Here is a 20,348-nt window from a genome sequence, read left to right on the forward strand (position 1 = left end):
AAGTGGAAGAAGCTGGGAAAAGGGAAGCTGGGAGTGCGCAGAAGCTAGGGGTAAGAGAAGCGTAGGAAAGGAACTGTGCACAATAAACTTCCAAAGCTTCAGACATTTGTCGTGTCTCTCTCTGCGGTCAGAGGGTACCCGATAACTGGTGCCGAAACCCGGGAAGATGAAGGCCTTATAAAAGAAAACAAGGTAAGATATTTGAAAGAATTTTTTTTTGTATACAAGTTAAACCGGTTATAAAAAAGTTAAAGGGTGTCAGGATGCGCCATTGGCGGTCCTGGGGACACGCGGAGTGCGGTCCGGTTGAAAGGTATCAGGAATCCTGACGCGTGGAACGCGGGTTGAAAGGTATTGGGGTCCTGACGCGTGGAACGCGGGTATCGGGACGCGCCATTAGCGGTCCTGACGCGTGGAACGCGGGTTGAGGGGTACCGGGATCCTAACGCGTAGAACGCGGGTCGGGGGGGTATCGGGACACGCCATCAGCGGTCCTGGCGCGTGGAACGCGGTCTAATTAAAGTGAAAGTAGAAACACGCTTGAAGCGGTCCAATTAGGTAGTACGTGAAAAGCCGCTATAAAAATTTTAATGCGCACTTGATAGTTTTCCCTTCAGTAATTTTGTTGCTCCTGGCAGCTAGGCCACTGTTTGTTATTGTAATTACCATAACTAAAGCTATTCAAATTAGTAACAATAGGGTCTGAATGCAGCAACCCCTCAGGGAACTACTAAACAATGGGACGCCATTGAGAAAAAAAAAAAAAAAAAAAAAAAAAAAAAAACAGCCAAAGTAAGAAAAGCCGCTTAGTGTGCCACAGGGGGATCTTCATGAACAGGATTTAATAGTAACAGAAAAGAACGCTTAAAGAGAATAAAGTGAGGAAAAATTGAGTGGTGGTGACCTAGAAAATAATTGCTCAAAAAATCTAAGAACAAGGGAAAAAAGGGAACTAAGTCTAACATAAAGAACCCCCCAAAAAATAAATAACCAAGTGGTAGTGAAAACTTAAGAACAAGGGAAAAAGGTAGGAGAAACCTAAGCCTAATAAAAAGAGCTTCAAAATTTGTAGAACCTGCCCGTATTTGAGGAGCAAATAGAAATACCATCAACCATTAGAAAAACTTTAAAGAGGCAGTTAAGACTATTGGAGACAGGTATGCAGAGCAGTGTTATCTGGAGAACAATGGCTAATTGGGGAAGCTCAGTGGCAAGAAATAGCTGTTGAAACTGCTTGCAGAAACATAGTGGCAAGGTTTCCCGATAGAAATGTTAATAGGAGAAGACCAATACATTTCAATAGATGCACAAAATCAGCAGCAAGGAGACAATGCCCTAACAAAAGATAAGAGATAACTATAGTAAAATCTGTTACACCTTATGCCCCAGGGCTATGTCCAAGATGCAGAAGAGGAAGTCATCGGAATAGTGCCTGTCAGCCTATTAGAGATAGGGAGGATAATTTCCTAGGGTCGAATCCTGAACTTCAAAAAAACGGGAGACAGGGCCCTCCCCGGGGCCCGCAACAAATATACGGGGTAATTCAACAAGTTCCCCGACGGTGGTATCCTCCCACAGAGAAGGGGAGCGCAGAGCCACCTCAGGAAGTGCCGGATTGGACATCTGTGCCACCTCCAGACTCATACTAACCCCAGATATGGGGGTGCAGATGATTGATACTGATTGGCATGAAAAAATCCCACAAAATAGCGTAGGACTATTACTAGGTAGAGGTTCCTCAACACTAAAAGGACTTATAGTACACCCAGGGGTTATTGATCCTGATTTCACTGGACAAATAAAAGCCTTGGTCTCTTCACCAAAAGGAATTACGGTCATCTCTCCAGGGGATCGCATTGCACAAATGCTTATATTGCCCAGTCGACATTCCTTGTGGCCCAGTGAAAATACAAATAAAAGACAAGGAGGTTTTGGATCAACAGGAACCACTTTAATAAACCTTACTATGGATATGGAACAGAGGCCCCTCCTGAAATTAAAAGTGGGAAATATGGAATTTACAGGTTTATTAGATACGGGAGCAGACAAAAGTATTATCAGTGCAATGGTCTGGTCAAAGCACTGGCCATTGATCACAGCAGCTCAGAGCTTGAGAGGCTTAGGAGTAGCAGAGAGCCCCAATCAAAGTGCTTCCTCATTATCATGGAAAGATACAGAGGGACACACAGGAATATTTCAGCCATATGTCTGTAATGTTCCTATTAGCTTATGGGGACGAGACGTCCTGCAGCAAATGGATATGAAACTCACCACTGACCAGATTTACCAAGGGACTCCTGTAAGAAATATGTTACAAAATATGAATTATGATGATAAAAAAGGATTAGGAAGACATAGCCAAGGATCTACCCAACCACTGCCTTTACTTCCACCAAAAAATGATTCTCATGGATTGGGTTTTTCCTAGGGGCCACTGATAAACCATCAATCCCTATAATATGGAAAGATGATAAGCCTCGCTGGATTCCACAGTGGCCCCTAACAAAAGAAAAGCTAGAGGCAGCTCATAAGTTAGTACAAGAGCAGGTACAAGCAGGTCATTTACAACATTCTACCTCTCCTTGGAATACTCCAATATTCTTAACAAAGAAAAAATCAGGAAAATGGAGGTTATTACATGATTTAAGAGCCATAAACGAACAAATGTACCCTATGGGACCCGTTCAATGTGGACTCCCTCTTGTTACTGCACTACCAAAAAATTGGCCTACTATTATTCTGGATTTAAAAGATTGCTTTTTCTCTATACCCTTACACAAAAATGATTGTTGGAGATTTGCCTTTACTTTGCCCTCTCTTAATCACACTCAGCCTGACCAGAGATTCGAATGGACTGTGTTGCCTCAAGGTATGGCTAACAGTCCTACTATATGTCAAATATACGTAGATAAAGCATTAACAACTACTAGATAAAAGTTTAAGAGATTGTTGATTTATCACTATATGGATGACATACTTATTTGCCATCCAGAAAAAGAAGTTTTGTTAGAAGCATTACAATTTATAACTCAAGCATTAGAAAAGAGAGGACTAACGATAGCCCCTGAAAAATTACAATTAGAGGAGATCCAAGAATATTTGGGTACAAGGCTCACTGCTACTACAGTCAGACCAATAAGGTTGACCATCAGGACAGATCAATTGAATACCTTGAACGATTTTCAGAAACTCTTAGGTGACATTAACTGGATCAGATCCTATTTAAAATTGTCCACAGGGGAATTAAAACCTTTATTCGATATATTAAAAGGTAATCCTGACTTGAATTCCCCTAGGAAACTTACTCCTGAAGCACGGATATCCTTACAGCTAGTAGAGAATAGACTTCAGCAGTGTTACGTTGATCGTTGTGATCCTACTCAACCATTAAGTTTAATCATAATCTCAGAGAAGCATACCCCTTTTGGCATAGTTTGGCAAGGAGGACCTCTGCAAAGTGTAAATCTCCCTAGCTCTCCGGCTAAAACATTGCAATCATATCCCCAAGCTATTGCTCAGGTAATATTCAAGGGAATAGAATCTTGCATTACTGTTTTTGGAATCCATCCGTCTATTATTATAACTCCTTATTCCACTCAGCAAATTAAATGGCTAATTAATAATGATGATGATTGGTCAGTATTATATTGTACCACTTCAGCTCAGTTCGATAACCATTATCCCCAACATCCCTGGATTCAATTCTGTAAAAATACTCCCATAGTTTTTCCAAAAGTGACTAGTGTCCAGCCTCTTAAAGACTGTGTAACCATTTTTACTGATGGCTCCAAAAATGGAGTAGGTGCAGTACTTATCGGTAAACAACTTCATACCATAATAGTTCCACCCAACTCCGCACAGGTTACTGAACTTGCAGCTGTAATATTAGCCTTTAAATTAGCAGATAATCAGCCATTCAATCTTCTATCTGATAGCTTATATATCGTTAACGCTTTACAGGTTCTTGAAACGGTACCCCATATTTCTTCCATGTCCACGGTAGCTTCTTATTTTACTACGCTACAAAACCTTATCCTACAGCGTAAACATCTATTCTATGTAGGACATATTAGAGCTCATTCTAATTTACCAGGACCTTTGGCCAATGCTAATGACTTGGTAGATATGGCCACCAAATCAATTTTTGTTTTTTCCATAGAGGAACAGGCAAAACTCTTTCATGAAAAATTTCATGTAAATTCCACTACTTTGAGCAGAAAATTTCCTATATCTAAATGTATGGCTCGACAAATAGTAAAAAATTGTCAACATTGTGCTCCTTTAATCCCAGTACAATCCTTTGGAGTTAACCCTAGGGGACTGCTGCCTGGTCATATTTGGCAGATGGATGTAACCCATATTTCTGAATTTGGTACTGTTAAGTATGTACATGTGTCAGTAGACACTGCTTCAGGAGTCATTATGGCTTCTGCTCATTCTGGAGAAAAGGTAAAAGATGTCATTCAACACTGCCTACAAGCATTTGCTGGCTGGGGCATACCTAAAGTTATTAAAACAGATAATGGTCCTGCTTATACTTCCAAAAGCTTCCGGTTGTTTTTACAAACATTTAACATCCAATCAGTCACTGGCATCCCCTATAATCCTCAGGGACAGGGCATTGTGGAAAGAGCACATCTTACTTTAAAAAATTGTTTAAATAAACAAAAAGGGGGAATAGGAGCCTCCTACAAGTCTCCTAAAGATAAACTTAATTTAGTTCTTTTCATTCTAAATTTCTTAACTCTGGATAGGGACGGCCATTCTGCAGCTGATCGACATTATAATCCCCATAATACTCCTCAAGTATGGGCAAAATGGAAAGATATCCTGACAGGTTGTTGGAAAGGACCGGATCCAGTCCTTCGTTGGGTCCGAGGGTCTGTTTGTATTTTCCCACAGGATCAACAGACTCCAGTCTGGATTCCAGAAAGGCTAATCAGAGTTTTACAGCATGCAAATGATGCTGCTCCTCCTCACAATGGCGAGTCTGAGCCTTCCTCCAATAACGAAAACTCAGACGGAAAGGCAAACCCGGAACCTGTGGGCCATTGTTAGCCTGGCCATATTTTCCATTTCTGACTAACATATTTTTTTTATCCTTCCTTTTCTTGCTTTTCACCAATTTCTTTACAAGCCTGTCAATTCTACTGATGATTTTTCAGGTCGTGCTGTTTTTGGTGACAAGGATATTTCTAGCCTTTCTTTGCTTTAACAGGAGGAATTTCTGCATTTTGCCGTTGGAATCATGCTACAAATCAGACCCAGGGTAGAGCAACTTGTTCTGCTGACCCTAGCTGTGATATTGCTTTTCCTCCTAAGTCAGCTTGTGTATTTCCTCCCTCTTATGTTTCTATCAACTAACATTTCTAATAACACCTCTTAACTGTTCACTAACTGTGTGCTATCTTTCACAATACTGGAATGATTCTTTTGCCACCCGTGCAATTTGCACATTTCTATCTTCCTACCAGTCCTAGTTTCTGTTGCAGATATAGAATTGCCAGTGCTATTATCAAGAAACAGAAGAGGCTTTGACATTGCAACAGCCGTGATCACTGCCACCACAGTCCTTGCAGTAGCAGCATTGACACAACCATAACAACGATCACTTGGTCGAAGATACAGCTGCAGCCTTACAGACCATAGAGACTCTATCAGAGAATGGACTCATTATAAGAACAAGTGGATACCTTGCAAGAACTTTTGGGACTGGGATGCGTTTATTCCCTGAGAGCTGCTTTGTGTTACCCGTATTGTAACTCCATTGGGATGTATATTGTTTCTGTATTTAATATGGCTATAAGGTTCTTCTTCTGTTTATAGATTTGTCAAACAGTGGGCAAGCTTAGGAGCTATGGTGGTACCCTCTGCCTTGGCCTTCTTCTCTTCATTCGTTTTGGCATGCATCTGCAAGCTAGCCAATAGAGATCAAATTATTTTTCATCAGGCCATGACCGCCCTAAAGGCCGACAGCCCCCCATTAGTATGGCTCTTGATGCTGGATCGGTAGTCAAAGACGGGTAATGAAGGAGGTGGCTGTGTACCGACCTAAGACAGGAGCTGCAGCATGCTCTGCAGGCTCTGATGACGGGTAAGGACATATGCTGACCACTCAGCCTAAGACAGACACGGTCCCGAGCCTTAGTTTAATATTAAAGAAGGGGGATCTGTGGGGGTTCCCGGGACCCCCAGCCTTGGGCGTGGTCAAGATGGCGCCTGACGCTGAGCCAAAAGCGGCCAGCTATACAGTAAACAACCAGCGAATTCCAATGATTGGCTAGTTAACGATGTGACTAGAGCATGCCCCCTCGTGTACCCATCCTGTGCCTGCAGCTGTCCGCGTTTATCTCGTGTACTCTCCCCTGATTGATTGAAGAGTATATAAGCCTGGTGGGTGGGAGAGCGAGGGGGAACGGAACGAACGGAGCGGAAGAGGCGGCGGCGGCGGCAGCGGCGGCAGCAGCAGCAGCAGCGGCCTGGAGCTGAGCTGGAAGGAGGGAGTACGCGGGAGTGGAAGAAGCTGGGAAAAGGGAAGCTGGGAGTGCGCAGAAGCTAGGGGTAAGAGAAGCGTAGGAAAGGAACTGTGCACAATAAACTTCCAAAGCTTCAGACATTTGTCGTGTCTCTCTCTGCGGCCAGAGAGGACCCGATATAATTGTATTGTGGTGCCCATTATCCAACATCCCTCTCTTCCTTTTCCCCTCCCTATTCTCTGGTAATCACTAATCTATGTGGAAAAAGACTTTTCTGTCAACTCTTGTAGAAAAACTCCCAGTGTTTCACAACTAACAGAAAAGAAGTTAATGTCTCTTGCTGCAGTTAGGCTTGCGTGAAGCAGCTGGAAGTCTCAGACTGAAAGTGGTACTGAAAGTGTGTGCACTGCTGATCTCTCTAAGCTGTGGCTTTGGAAGGTCAGAGAGTCTCCCCTTCTGTGGACCCTTTTCTTCTCTGTCATCTCAAGACAATAATCTGACATTTTCAGTAAACCCAAATCAATTTTAATTCTTTTAAAGTGTTACAAATAAAAGTTCAGTGATGATGTAAGTATGTAGAACTCAGGGTGACTTCGGGCTATATCAGTTTTGAAAATTAAACAGTTTTATTTATAGACTTCTGTTCTGCATGAAATATTAAACTATAAAAGCACAAGGTAAACAGATTTATTTTTAATTTGTGTCTATGACATCTTATCAAGCTTTAGAATAGGCTGAGTGATTCTGTGGTTGGGGGTTAAATGTACATCTGTTTTCTCTCTGTTTTGAGAAGATAACTCATAAAAATTCATTTTCAACAGATGGTTGTAAATGAAGAGAGAATTACCTTATTTGGATTAATACACATTCATGGAGAACTTATTACTTTCTGATGAAACTAAATCATGCCATAATCCTATCAATAAACTAACCTGGAATTTCTTTAAAATGTACCAAAACATAAGTAACAAGTCTTTGGAACATGGCACTACACTTCCTGTTCCTGACCCTGGTCCTCACATTTCCCACATTTGATCACTGATAGCTTCAGAGGGAATTGAGATTTTGTTCTAAAAGACTTAGGTACAGATCTCTTTCTTTGAGCCCAGAAAAATGGAATCATGCTACAGACATTTTCAGGTACCAAACAGCTAACTTTAAAATGAGTTCATTGGTAAAGGACTCTTTTTTTTTTTTTTTAAACAAAAAGTTCTGTTGGTAGAGTTTAAGGAGTAAAACATTTACTGATTTTGCCTTGTTTTTCTAACGTTCAGACCTCAGACCTCAGCTTTTGCCCCATAAAGGTTCTATGGTTTGGACAAATGACCCCAAAGCCCTTGTGTGGTCAACCGTGGTGCCTTTTGAGAGGTAGTGGCACCTTAAGGATGTGGAATCTTAAAGGAAGTTAGCTTACTGGGGGCAACGCCTTAAGGGGATATTGGGATCCTGGCCTGTCTGGTCTTTGCTTCTCAGTTGCCATGGAGTGAGTATCTTTGCCTGACACATGTTTTTGCCATGATGTGCTGCCTCCCCCCCCAGAGGCCCAGAGGTAACAGGCGCACAGGCCAGGACTGAAACCATGTGCCCAAATAAACCTTTCCTCTGTAAGAGTTGTTTATCCAAGGGATTTTTGTAACAGGGATGGAAAACTAACAAAGAAGGAAAGGCCCTGGACTTGAGTCAGAAATCCTCATCTGTATCTCTGCTTCTTTCAGGATGTGTAACCTTGGACAAGAGATTAATGTCTGAGAACCACAGTTTCCTTGTTTTCCAAGTGAGGGATCAGACTGATCTCTGTCATTATAGCCTTAATGTTCTAGGATTATGTTTAGGATTATTATTGTTTTAGATGAAATGTTGTTTTTTTCTACCTTAGTTCTATTTTTAGTTGATTTGGCAAGACTTTTACACACTGAATGCATAAGATCGGTTGTGATTTTAGAAGAAATCAAATTTCATTCTATTCCTAAACTAGATCCTTTCATGGAGTATAAGGGAAGAAAGTGATCAAATAATTTCTGTATGTAAATGACTTTGAGATTGAAATGACTCTATAGAAGTTTGTATTTTTTTCCTATTTTACTTCCTTTCATACTTACCAATAGTACAGACACAGATTAATGGGACTCTATTTTAAAAATGGCACAAAGGATTTCCCACAATCAATAGGGGTTTCCAAAATGGCATTGGTCCTTATTAATAGTGTGCATATTATTAGAAGTGTGCCTATGGTCTTGTGATTTAAAGGATTCATCCTTTAGAAGATCATGATCTAGTATTTCTTATTAAGTCCCTTGAGGGATCTTAAACAATACTTTTAGGAATTTCTTTAAGTATCTTTGATAACAAAAAAACAAATCAGAAGCATAACAGTTAAAATTATAACCTGTTTCATTTCAAAAGAAAACGGCACCTGTCACAATGATGTGAATCCTTTTGATTGGAGATTTCACATCTGAATCAGGAGAGGGTGTAATAGAGCAGTTTTGTGCTATATTTATAGGTGGGAAAGGGGATGTGACTAATTTAGGCCTAAATGATTTAAAAAGAAAAATTCACCCAGTGTGAGAGAAGCAATTTGGAAAGCCAACAGGATGGAAAAATGTGATTTTAAAGCAACATCAGTAGGCATAGAAATAGTTTGTTACCCAGATTGCCAACATGAATAATTCTCAGCTCGATTTGGATATAGTTCAAGATAAACTTTCTCACAATTCATATGGGTAATATGGGGAAAAGAAAATAATTTTAATAGGCTTTTCTAGGAACTTCTTTACTGTAACTAATATCATCCATTTCCTTGAAATTTCATATATCCCCATCTCTTCTTTCTAGACTAGATTTTATTGCTAAAACAGACAGTTATAAAACTCTGTCCAAACATAAATGCCCCTGTACTATTTGTCTCTGGAAGTTATCTATTATGACAAATAAAAAGTCTATGATGATTTTCATAGAATATATATTCTATTTGAATTTATATAGAATAGTTTTATCTTTATAGATTTAAATAGAATATTTTTCTAATATTTAAACATTATACAAGGCAATGGTGATATGAATTATCCCCTTTTCCCATCTCCCTGTTCTCTTTCCTTCATTCCTAAACATTATTGTTATTAAGGAGTGACATTTCTACATTCCTGTGCTGCTTTTCCTATGGAGGAGACAAAGCATGGCACTTCTAGCCTCTCTGCCTTTCTGTTCACTTGTCCCCAGGACAACTGAGCCCTTATCTGATTGGTGAACTGGGCTAGACTAAACTGGGCATGCATATAAGCACGTGCCTTTATTCCTCTTGGTAGGCTGTATGTGCCCAACTCTTTCCAGTGAAGTCTATACTCTTACAAACAAGGTGTAGTGGGATAGCTCTGCCCTGTCCAATAGTGCCTATGGATGGGTGAGTTAATTTTTCTAATCCAGTTCAATATTAGGAAACTTTCTTTTACTGATCTAAGCCACATCTCCTTCCCCAGCTATTTTAGTAAAAAAGGACCTTACTAACCCCCATTTGCTTACTCTTTTATTATTTTTTTTCAATTCCATATTCAAGTAACAGATGGGTATATTTTTAACTAAACCATAACAAACTGAAGGTATCAACATGGATTCTGACCATGTCAATCTGCCACTCTCAGACTAATATTTTGTGAGAGGATAAATAAACACCAAGATTTAGGAAGTTAGTAAAGATGTTGAACTAAGTTTACCTTTATGCTCTTAACCAGAACACATTTTTAACATCATTTGAAGTGTTATCTTCCCCTTTCATGACAAACAACCATTTAATTCAGTTGTAAGCAGATGAGTTCTCACCACAAGTTTTAGTATACCATTTACTGTTAGATGTTTGTGATTATGGATTAACTTGATTCTATATGTGAAAGCAAGGGAAAGATATATAGAGAAAAAATTGCCAAAACCTAAGATTTTTCTTCTATAAGTGCCAATTGGATAATCCGCAGTTGAAAATAGAAGATAGGCATAATATATTTCATGAAAATTTAGGTATTTTGAGATCAGAATCTACTTGAGGAATGTCAGAGTAGAAAAAAAGAGATATTTGAAAATCATCGATACAGATGTCCTCATTTTTACTCAATTATGAATTTAAAAATGTATCTTTACATATTTACATATGTTAACACACTATAGTTGAGATTAATGTGCCCTTCTGTCCTGGCAAGATTTTTAAAAAAATTATCTATTTAATTTTTTACAGACTTCATTTTGATTGTACACAAATGGGGTACATCATTTCATTTCTATGGTTGTACATGATGTAGATTCGTACCATTCATGTAATCATACTTGTACATAGGGTAATGATGCCTGTCTCATTCCATGATTTAAGATTTTTGAATGCTTGGTTTGTACAGTTTTGACTACATCCTATGGGATGTCTCTGTTCATGTGGGCAGGAGTAGAATTTCTAACTCTATTCTGGAAGTGTTTACTTTGATGTTTCTGCCCTTACATACTAGATTCCACAATGCAAGTACCAGATTACCAAACTTTAGTCAAAGCACCTATATTTTTCTGTTTTTCCCATATGTGTCATGAGTTAAATTTTTACAGTGTGGGTATAGTCAAGGAAGAGTTTTCCTTAAACTTGAGAGTTTCACAACTTGGGGGAAATACATTAGAAATATCAATTTTTTTAATGAAGTCAATTTTATTTTCTATTTCAATAGCTTTTCTTTTTAAAAAATTTTATTCTAATTTGTTGTACATGACAGTAGAATGCATTTACACATTTTGACAGATCATACACAAAAGAAGTGTAATTTCTCATTTTTCTGATTATACATATTGTAGGATCACATTGGTCATGCAGTCATATATGTACAAGAGGTAATAATGTCTGTTTCACTCTACTATCCTTCCTACCCCCATAGCCTTTCCCCTCCCTTCACTCCCCTCTATCTAATATAAAGTAACTCTATTCTTCCCTGTGCCCCCTGCTCTTATTGTGAATTAGCATCCACATATCAGAGAAAACATTTAGCCTTTGATTTTTTGGGTTTGGCTTATTTTGCTTAGCATGATATTCTCTAACTCCATCCATTTACCAGCAGATGCCGTAATTTTTAAAGCTGAGTAATATTCCATCATAAATATATATACGCCACATTTTCTTTATTCATTCATTCTTTTTTTTTTTTGTCAAGGTAAAATTCATTGACTCCAACTTAAGTTAAAAGAGCTTAAGTCACACCCACCACAGGGGGTGACCCAAGGCACTCGGGGGGAAGCCAGGTAAGTGGTGTGCATGTTGACTAGGATCTTGGCAGAGGTCTGGAGGACCTTCAGCTCTTCCTTCCACAGTGTTACCACCAAAGCCAGCAGGCTTATCAAAGACCCCTTTTCATCCTTCATGTGAAAAACCCTCTGAAGCACAGTAGAACTCTCCTCTAGGACATGATGGCATATTTTCTGAGTTTGGTCCGAACTTGTCTTCTCATTTGCATCTAAAATTACTTCTCCAAGAAGTACTTTTTTCCAGCATGTAGAGTTTTCAGTTTCCAGACATAAGAGGTTAAGAGCTGTGAATAACCTCCACGATGGTCCGTCCCATCCAAATACCAAATTTTTAATAAAGCCATGATCCTTTAGAATGGAAATCTTTTTGTTCATCTGTTTATCAGATGACGGAAGATATTTAACAAGCATCTCTCTTGAGACATAAACACAAGTGTGAGGGTTGCAGAGGGAAACAAAGCCATATCCAGCAGCAGCCACTGATTATTCACCGGCCGAAACAGATGAACCCCTCCTCATGCTTTCTATAACCGGAAGCCATTCTAATTTCAGAACAAGGAGTCTTCTCATTAAAAGCTGCTTTTACCTGGATGTGTGGGCTGTGATTCAACAGATCTAGGTAAGGAGCAAGAGTGCAGCTGTCTGACTCTGCAGGCATTCCTGCTTCCTAGGACTCAGGTACACTGCTCCGGTGTTGACAGTGCGCCAGGCCCACAGGAAGGTGCTGTAGCTGAAGATGCCGTCAATGGACTCTGCAAACAGAGGCTGTAGGGAAGAGAAAAAGTCTCTGGAAGAGGCGAACAACTTCTGCACATGGGTTTTCTGCTCTACCCTCTTTGCTTTTAATGGTTTGGGTAAAAATTTCACCACTTCTGGCTCCAAACACAGGGCAGGTTTAGGTCTTGGGTAAAATTTGCAGGTAAGACTTCCAGAGAGACCAGTCCCCAGTATGCCTTTCTGACACTGAAAAGGCACACAGAGCCAGCAGAGGAGACAGACAAGGCTTCCACTTAGTAAGGTACACCCCTAAGTAGCTTTGAATCACTGTTTCCATGGTGAGCAGGCTACTCTCGGACGACGAAATAATCATCTGTCCCTCCCGCAGGACTATTCTGCTCATCAGCCCTCTTCCTGCACCTGGATAATGAGCAGATGTTGAGTTCCTATCTTCAAACTTCCTGTCTTTCAGCCACTGCTTTAATTCTATAAATTCACACTTGTAGCTCTCATTCAGTCCTCTCGATTCTGAACTTCTGAGGCATTTTTCATCTCCTGATTCAGCTTGTTCTCCCTCTTCCTTTCTGTATGCTAAAACTGGAGTTTGTGTAGATGCTCAGTCCCCAAGCTCGCCACAGCCTCCGACACGGCACGGGTGGAGGCTCCATTCATCTTTTGAAGGGAATTTAGGTTGGTTCCACATTTTAGCTGTTGTGAGTTGAGCTACTGTAAACATTGATGTGGCTGCATCACTGTAGTATGCTGATTTTCAGTCCTTTGACTATAAACCCAGGAGTGGGATAGCTGGGTCAAATGGGGGTTCAGTTCCAAGTTTTCTGAGGAATCTGCATACTGCTTTCCATAATGGTTGCACCAATTTGCTTTCCCATCAGCAATGCATGGGTGTACCTTTCCCCCACATCCTTGCCAACATTCATTTTTGCTTGTATTCGTGATAATTGTCATTCTGACTGAAGTGAGATGAAATCTTAGTTTGATTTGCATTTCTAATTGCAAGCGATGCTAAACATTTTTTCGTATGTTTGTTGATCAATCAGATTTCTTCTGTGAAGGGCCTGTTCAGTTCCTTAGCCCATTTATGAATTGGGTTACTTGTTTTTTGGAGTTAGGTTTTTTGAGTTCTTTATATATTCTGGAGATTAATGCTTTATATAAGATGTTTGTGGTAAAGATTTTCTGTAGGCTCTCTTCACATTATTGTTTCTTTTGCTGAGAAGCTTTTTAGTTTGACTCCATCCCATGTATTGATTCTTGATTTAACTTCTTGCACTTTAGGGGTCTTGTTAAGGAAGTCAGATCCTAGGCTCACCTGGTGAAGATTTGGGCCTACTTTTACTTCTAGTAGTCACAGGGTCTCTCTTCTAGTGCCTAAGTCTTTGATTCACTTAGAATTGAGTTTTGTGCAGGGTGACAGCTAAAGGTTTAATTTCATTTTGTTACATGTAACTTTCCATTTTTCCTAGCACCATTTGTTGAATAAGCTATCTTTTCTCCAGTGAATGTTTTTTGGCACCTTTTTCTAGTATGAGATACCTGTATTTATGTGGGTTTGTCTCTGTGTACTCTGTGTATTCTATTCTGTACCATTGTTCTAAGTGTCTGTTTTGGTGTCAATACCATGCTATTTTTTTTTTTTTTATTTTTACAGACACATTTTGAGTCATTGTACACAAATGGGGTACAACTTTTCATTTCTATGGTTGTACACAATGTAGATTCACACCATTCATGTAATCATACGTATACGTAGGGTAATACTGTTTGTTTCATTGTACTATCTTTCCATCTCCACCCCATCCCACCCCATTTTCCTCTACACCATCCAAAGTTCCTTCATTCTTTTCTTTCCCCCTACCCCACCCCCCTTGTTATAAATCGTCATTCACTTATCAGAGAAAGCATTTGGTCTTTGGTTTTTTGGTCTTGGCCTACTTCACTTAACATGATATTTTCCAACTTCATCCTTTCACCAGCAAATGCCATAATTTTATTCTTCTTTACGACTGAGTAATATTCCATTGTGTATATATACCACAGTTTCTTTATCCATTCATCTGTTGAAGGGCATCTAGATCGGTTCCACAATCTAGCTATTGCAAATTGAGCTGCTATGAACATTGATGTGGCTGCATCACTGAGGTATGCTGATTTTAAGTCCTTTGGGTATAAACCGAGGCATGGAATAACTGGGTAAAAAGGTGGGTCCATTCCAAGTTTTCTGAGGAATCTCCACACTGCTTTCCAAAATGGCAGCACCAATTTGCAACTCCACCAGCAATGTATGGGTGTGCCTCTTTCCCCACATCTACATACCAACACTTACTATTGCTTGTGTTCTTGATAATAACCATATTGTTTTTATTACTATGACTCTGTAGTGTAGTTTGAGGTCAGTATTGTGATGCCTCCTGCTTTACTTTTCTCACTAAGGATTGCTTTGGCTATTCTGGGTCTCTTATTTTTCCAAATGAATTTCATGATTGCCTTTTCTATTTCTATGAAGAACATCATTGGGATTTTAATAGGAATTGCATTAAATTTGTATAATGCTTTGGTTGTATGGTCATTTTAACAATATTCATTCTGCCTATCAAGGATCATGGGAGATCTTTCCATCTAAGGTCTTCTTCAATTTCTTTCTGTAGTGTCTGTAGTTTTTTATTGTAGAGTTCTTTGACCTCTTTTGTTAGATTGACTCCCAAGTTTTTTTTTCTTTCTTTTTTTTTTTTTTTTTTTTTTGATGCTACTATGAATGGGGTAGTTCCATTTATTTCTCTTTCAGTGAATTCATTACTGCTGTATAGGAATGTGTTTGATTTATGGGTATTGATTTTATACCCTGCTATGTTGCTGAATTCATTTATTAGTTCTAGAATTTTTTTGATGGAATTTTTTAGATCTTCTAAATATAGAATCATGTCATTGGAAAATAGTGATAGTCTCAGTTCTTTTCTTTACCTATTTGCATATCTTTAATTTCTTCCTTCAAATTGCTCTAGCTAGAGTTTCAAGGACAATATTGAATAAAAATGGTGAATGAGGGAATTCTTGTCTTGTTCTAGTTTTTAGAGGAGATGCTTTCAATTTTTCTCCATTTAGAATTATGTTGACCTTGGGTTTAGCATATGTGACTTTTACAATGTTGAGGTATGTTCCTACTCTCCCTAATTTTTCTAGCGTTTTGAACAGGAAGTGGTGCTCTATTTTGTCAAATTCTTTTTTCTGCATCGATTGAGATGATCATATGATTCTTATTAAGTCTATTGATATGATGAATTACATTAATTCTATATGTTGAATCAACCCTGTATCCCTGAGATGAACCCCACTTGATCATGGTACACTATCTTTTTAATATGATTTGTATGCTATTTGCCAGAATTTTATTGAGAATGTTTGCATCTTTTTTCATCAGGGATATTGGTCTGAAGTTTTCTTTCCTTGATGTGTCTTTGTTTGGTTTTGGTATCAAGGTGATATTAGCCTCATAGAATGAGTTTGGCAAGGTTCCTTCCTTTTCTATTTCATGGAATAATTTGAGGCATATTGGTGTTAATTCTTCATTGAAGGTCTTTTAGAGCTTGGGTCAGAATCTGTCTAATCCTGGCCTTATCTTAATTGGTAGGCTTTTGATGTCATTTTCTATTTCATTACTTGAAATTGTTGGGTTTAAGTTGTGTGTGACCTGCTGATTCAGTTTCTGTAGGTCATAAATCTCTAGAAATCTGTTGATGGCTTCAATAATTTTTATTATATTGGAGTATAAATTTTCAAAATAGTTTCTAATTATCTTCCGAATTTCAGTTGTGGCCATTGTGATATTTCCTTTTTCATAACATTTTAGTAATTTGGGTTTTCTCTTTTTATATTTATTATTGTAGCTAGGGATTTATCAATTTTATTGATTTTTTTTTTCAAAGAACCAATTTTCATTTTGTGAATTTTTTCAATTGTTTCTTTTGTTTCAATTTCATTGATTGCAGCTCTTATTTTAATTATTTCATGTTTTCTACTCATTTTGATGTTGATTTGTTGTTCTTTTTCTAGGGTTTTCAGATGTAATGTTAGGTCATTTATTTGTTGACTTTTTATTCTTTTAATACATGAGCTCAGTGCAATAAACTTTCCTCTTAATACTGCCTTTATAGAGTCCCAGAGATTTTGGTATGTTTTATTGGCATTCTCATTTACCTCTAAGTGTTTTTTCATTTCATCCTTGATTTCTTTGACTATCCATTTATCATTCAATAGTGTATTATTTAATCTCTATGTGTTAGAGTAGCTTCTATTTTTCATTTTATTGTTAGTTTCTAATTTCAGGCCATTATGATCTGATAGAATGCAGGGTATTACCTCTATTTTTTTTGTATTTACTAAGAGTTGCTTTGTGGCATAAATATGGTCTGTTTTAGAGAAGGATCAATGTGCTGCTGGGAAAAAAAGGTGTATTTGCTTGTTGATTGATGAAATACTCTATAGATGTCTGGTAAGTCTAAATTATTGATTGTATTACTTAGTTCTATAGTTTCTTTATTTAGTTTTTGTTTAGAACATCTGTCCAGTAGTGAGAGAGGTGTGTTAAAGTCCCCCAGTAGTATTGTGGTATGGTCTATTTGATTCTTGAAATTGAGAAGGGTTTGTCTGATGTATAGATGCTCCATTGTTTAGGGCATAAATATTTACAATTTTTATGCCTTGCTGTTGTATAATTCCCTTCAGTAGAATGAAATAACCTTCTTTGACCCTTCTGATTAACTTTAGCTTGAAATCAACTTTACCTGAGGATGGGAAACCCTGCTTGTTTATGCAATACATATGAGTGATAGTCTTTGTTTTTTCTCATCTTTCACCTTCAGTCTGTGGATGTCTTTGCCTATGAGGTGCGTCTCTTGGAGAGAGCATATTATTGGGTCTTGTTTTTCAATCCAATCTGCAGGTCTATCTTTTGATTGATGAGTTTAGGCCATTAACATTTAAGATTATTATTGAGATATGATTTGTATTCCCTGTCATTTTTATTTCTGGCTTTTAATTTGATTTTGTTTCTCCTTCAACTATTCCTTTAGTGTAGCTCCTCCCTTTGCTGGATTTCACTTTTTCTTTTTTTCCCACTTCATCTTCATGGAATATTTCTTTGAGAATGTTCTATAGTGCTGGTTTTCTATTTGTAAATTCTTTTAACTTTCGTTATCAAGGAAGGTTTTTAATTTTATCTTCAAATCTGAAATTTAATTTTGCTGGATATTAAATTCTTGGTTGACATCCATTTTCTTTCAGAGCTTGAAATATATTGTTCCATGACCTCCTAACTTTGAAGGTCTGGCTTGAGAAATCACCTGAGATCTGAACTGGTTTTCCCCTATACATAATTTCCTTTTTTTCTTTTATGGCCTTTAGGATTTTATCCTTATTCTATAGTTTTGTCACTCTCATTATAATGTGCCTTGATGTAGGTCTGCTGTAATTTTGTACATTCGGGGTCCTGTGAGTCTCCTTTATTTGATTTTCTATTTCATTCTTCAGGTTTGGGAAATTTTCTGATGTTCTTGAAATTATTGTACATTCCTTTTGTTTGTATCTCTGATCTTCATCTATCCCGATAACTCTTAAATTTGGTCATTTTATGTTATCTCATATTTCTTGGAAGTTCCGTTCATGGATTCTTACCATCTACACTGCATGGTCAATTTCATTTTCAATATTAAATATTTTGTCTTCATTGCCTGAGAATCTTTTTTCCAAATGGTCTAGTCTGTTGGTGATGCTTTCCATTGACTTTATAATTTAGTTTAGTGATTGCTTCATTTCAAGTATTTCTGCTTGTTTTTTTCACAATCTCTAACTCGTTATTGAAGTGATATTTCACTTGTATTTTCTGTTTGATTTTACTCTTAATACCATTCTTTACTTGACAGATCAGTTTATGTACATTCTGAACTCCTTCTTGGACATTTCTTCTCCTGTGTTTTCAGTGAATTCTCTTGTTTGGACATCTTGGTTTGTTTGGGACATTTTGTTCCCTCATTTTTTCATGTTGCTTGTGTTTTCTCCCATCTAGTTTTGTAGATCTTAGGCAGTACTGATTCTACTATGTAGACCTATATTGTCCCTGAAGATTTCCAGTATCCCACTTTAAGAGGGAGACCAATATTAGTAGCACCCAGTGCAAACAATATACAACCACAAATCTAAGAGCTTGCGCCAAGGCATCCACTGCCCTCTCCCTATCAACAGCAACGATGTGTTCAATCACTGTCCATAATATAAACAGAAAATTTGACAAAAGGATTTCCAGTCTCAAATAGTGGACAAAGAGAACAGAAATAGTGCAGGACATGATGTTCATGAGGAAGAAAAAGAAAAACTAGGTGCAAAAATTCACAAGAAGAGTTGAAGAGGAATGAACAGAGGTTGTTAGATGGAGAAAATGTAGAAAGGGAATCCAGAAAGACAGACAAGTAAGAGGAATGATACATATATAAAAAAATAATAAAAACATAAGAATATACAGTAGAATGGAAAAACACCATGCATATATCACTTTCCTCAACAAACTGATGCACAAAAAACACCCTGCTCTAAATATGGTGGAGAGAGATGCCAGAGAAGAAGAAAATAAAAATAAAATGAATCTCAGTGGAAAATCGAACAACTGTTTGTGCCTGCATTTGAGTTTCTCAGCCCTGTCTGACTTCCCACAAGATTGCCTGGCCCAGACAGTCCCTGGCAGACCCAGTCACTATCCCACAAATCTGGGCTTCAGATGTCCTGGGTTTGGCCATGTTGCAGTTCCAAGATCTCAGTGCCACTGGAATTTGGAGAGAGACCACCAGGAATGAGCAATCCTGACAGACAGCAACTAGAAGGTGGCAACCAGAACTCAGGAAGAAGATCCCAGGTTCAGACAAACCTACATGCACCCCAGACAAACCTCTAGGACCTGGCCAGTATCCCCACACAGGGGTGGCTGTGCCCCAAGATGGCAGTGGCAGCAAACCTGTTGATATCTCACTCTGCAGACTCTGCCTGGCATCTCAAAATGGATGCAGCTGCGTGCAACCAAATCTGGAATCTCCCTGGTAGTGAACCTCTGGGCAGCGGTGGAAGTGGTAGTGGTGGGGGTCATTGGCAGCAGGTAGGGGGGGTAGTAACATCAGTGGTTGCAGTGGCATCTGTGACTGTATCTGCAGTGGCACCCAGAGAGAACACCTCCAGGTGACCTCGGGGGAACAGCAGTGGCTTTGGCAGCAGTGGTATTGGCAGTAGCAGTGGTGGCACTGGCAGCAGTGTGGAAGACAGCCGCGCCCAGAGAAAAGACCTCGAGGTGTCAGAGGCAGCGCTGGTGCAGCAGACCTCCAGGTGTCAGAGGCAGCGCTGGTGCAGCAGACCTCCAGGTGTCAGAGGCAGTGCCGGGTGCAGCAGACCTCCAGGTGTCAGAGGCAGCGCTGAGTGCAGCAGACCTCCAGGTGTCAGAGGCAGCGCTGGTGCAGCAGACCTCCAGGTGTCAGAGGCAGCGCTGGTGCAGCAGACCTCCAGGTGTCAGAGGCAGCGCTGGTGCAACAGACCTCCAGGTGTCTGTCACAGCATTGACAGCAGCAATGGCGCCTGGAGAAGAGACCTGCAGCAGCAGCAGGGGTAGGTGTGCCCCAAACGAAACACTCTGGGCAACGGCAGTAGCATGTGTGGCTACGGCACCTGTGAAATATCAGTATTCTTATGGTAGAACTGAACCATAGGAACTCGGGGCACCCGCAATATTCCATGGACACTGATAGAATTTTAAAGCTAGATCTCATTCACTGTATACCTCAGCTATGGTTAGCAGTGCCCCTTGGTAATCACCCTTTATCTAATGTAGACTTTACAAGCAAG

At 39.1% G+C, this 20,348-nt stretch overlaps 1 pseudogene; it reads right to left on the reverse strand.

The window, feature by feature from the left end:
• Window positions 1–11,654: 11,654 nt before the first annotated feature.
• On the reverse strand, window positions 11,655–19,258 carry LOC124979466 (SET domain-containing protein 4-like; annotated as a pseudogene).
• Window positions 19,259–20,348: the final 1,090 nt, after the last annotated feature.

Source organism: Sciurus carolinensis, chromosome 3, assembly GCF_902686445.1.
Source record: "Sciurus carolinensis chromosome 3, mSciCar1.2, whole genome shotgun sequence".
Taxonomy (NCBI): Eukaryota; Metazoa; Chordata; class Mammalia; order Rodentia; family Sciuridae; genus Sciurus; species Sciurus carolinensis.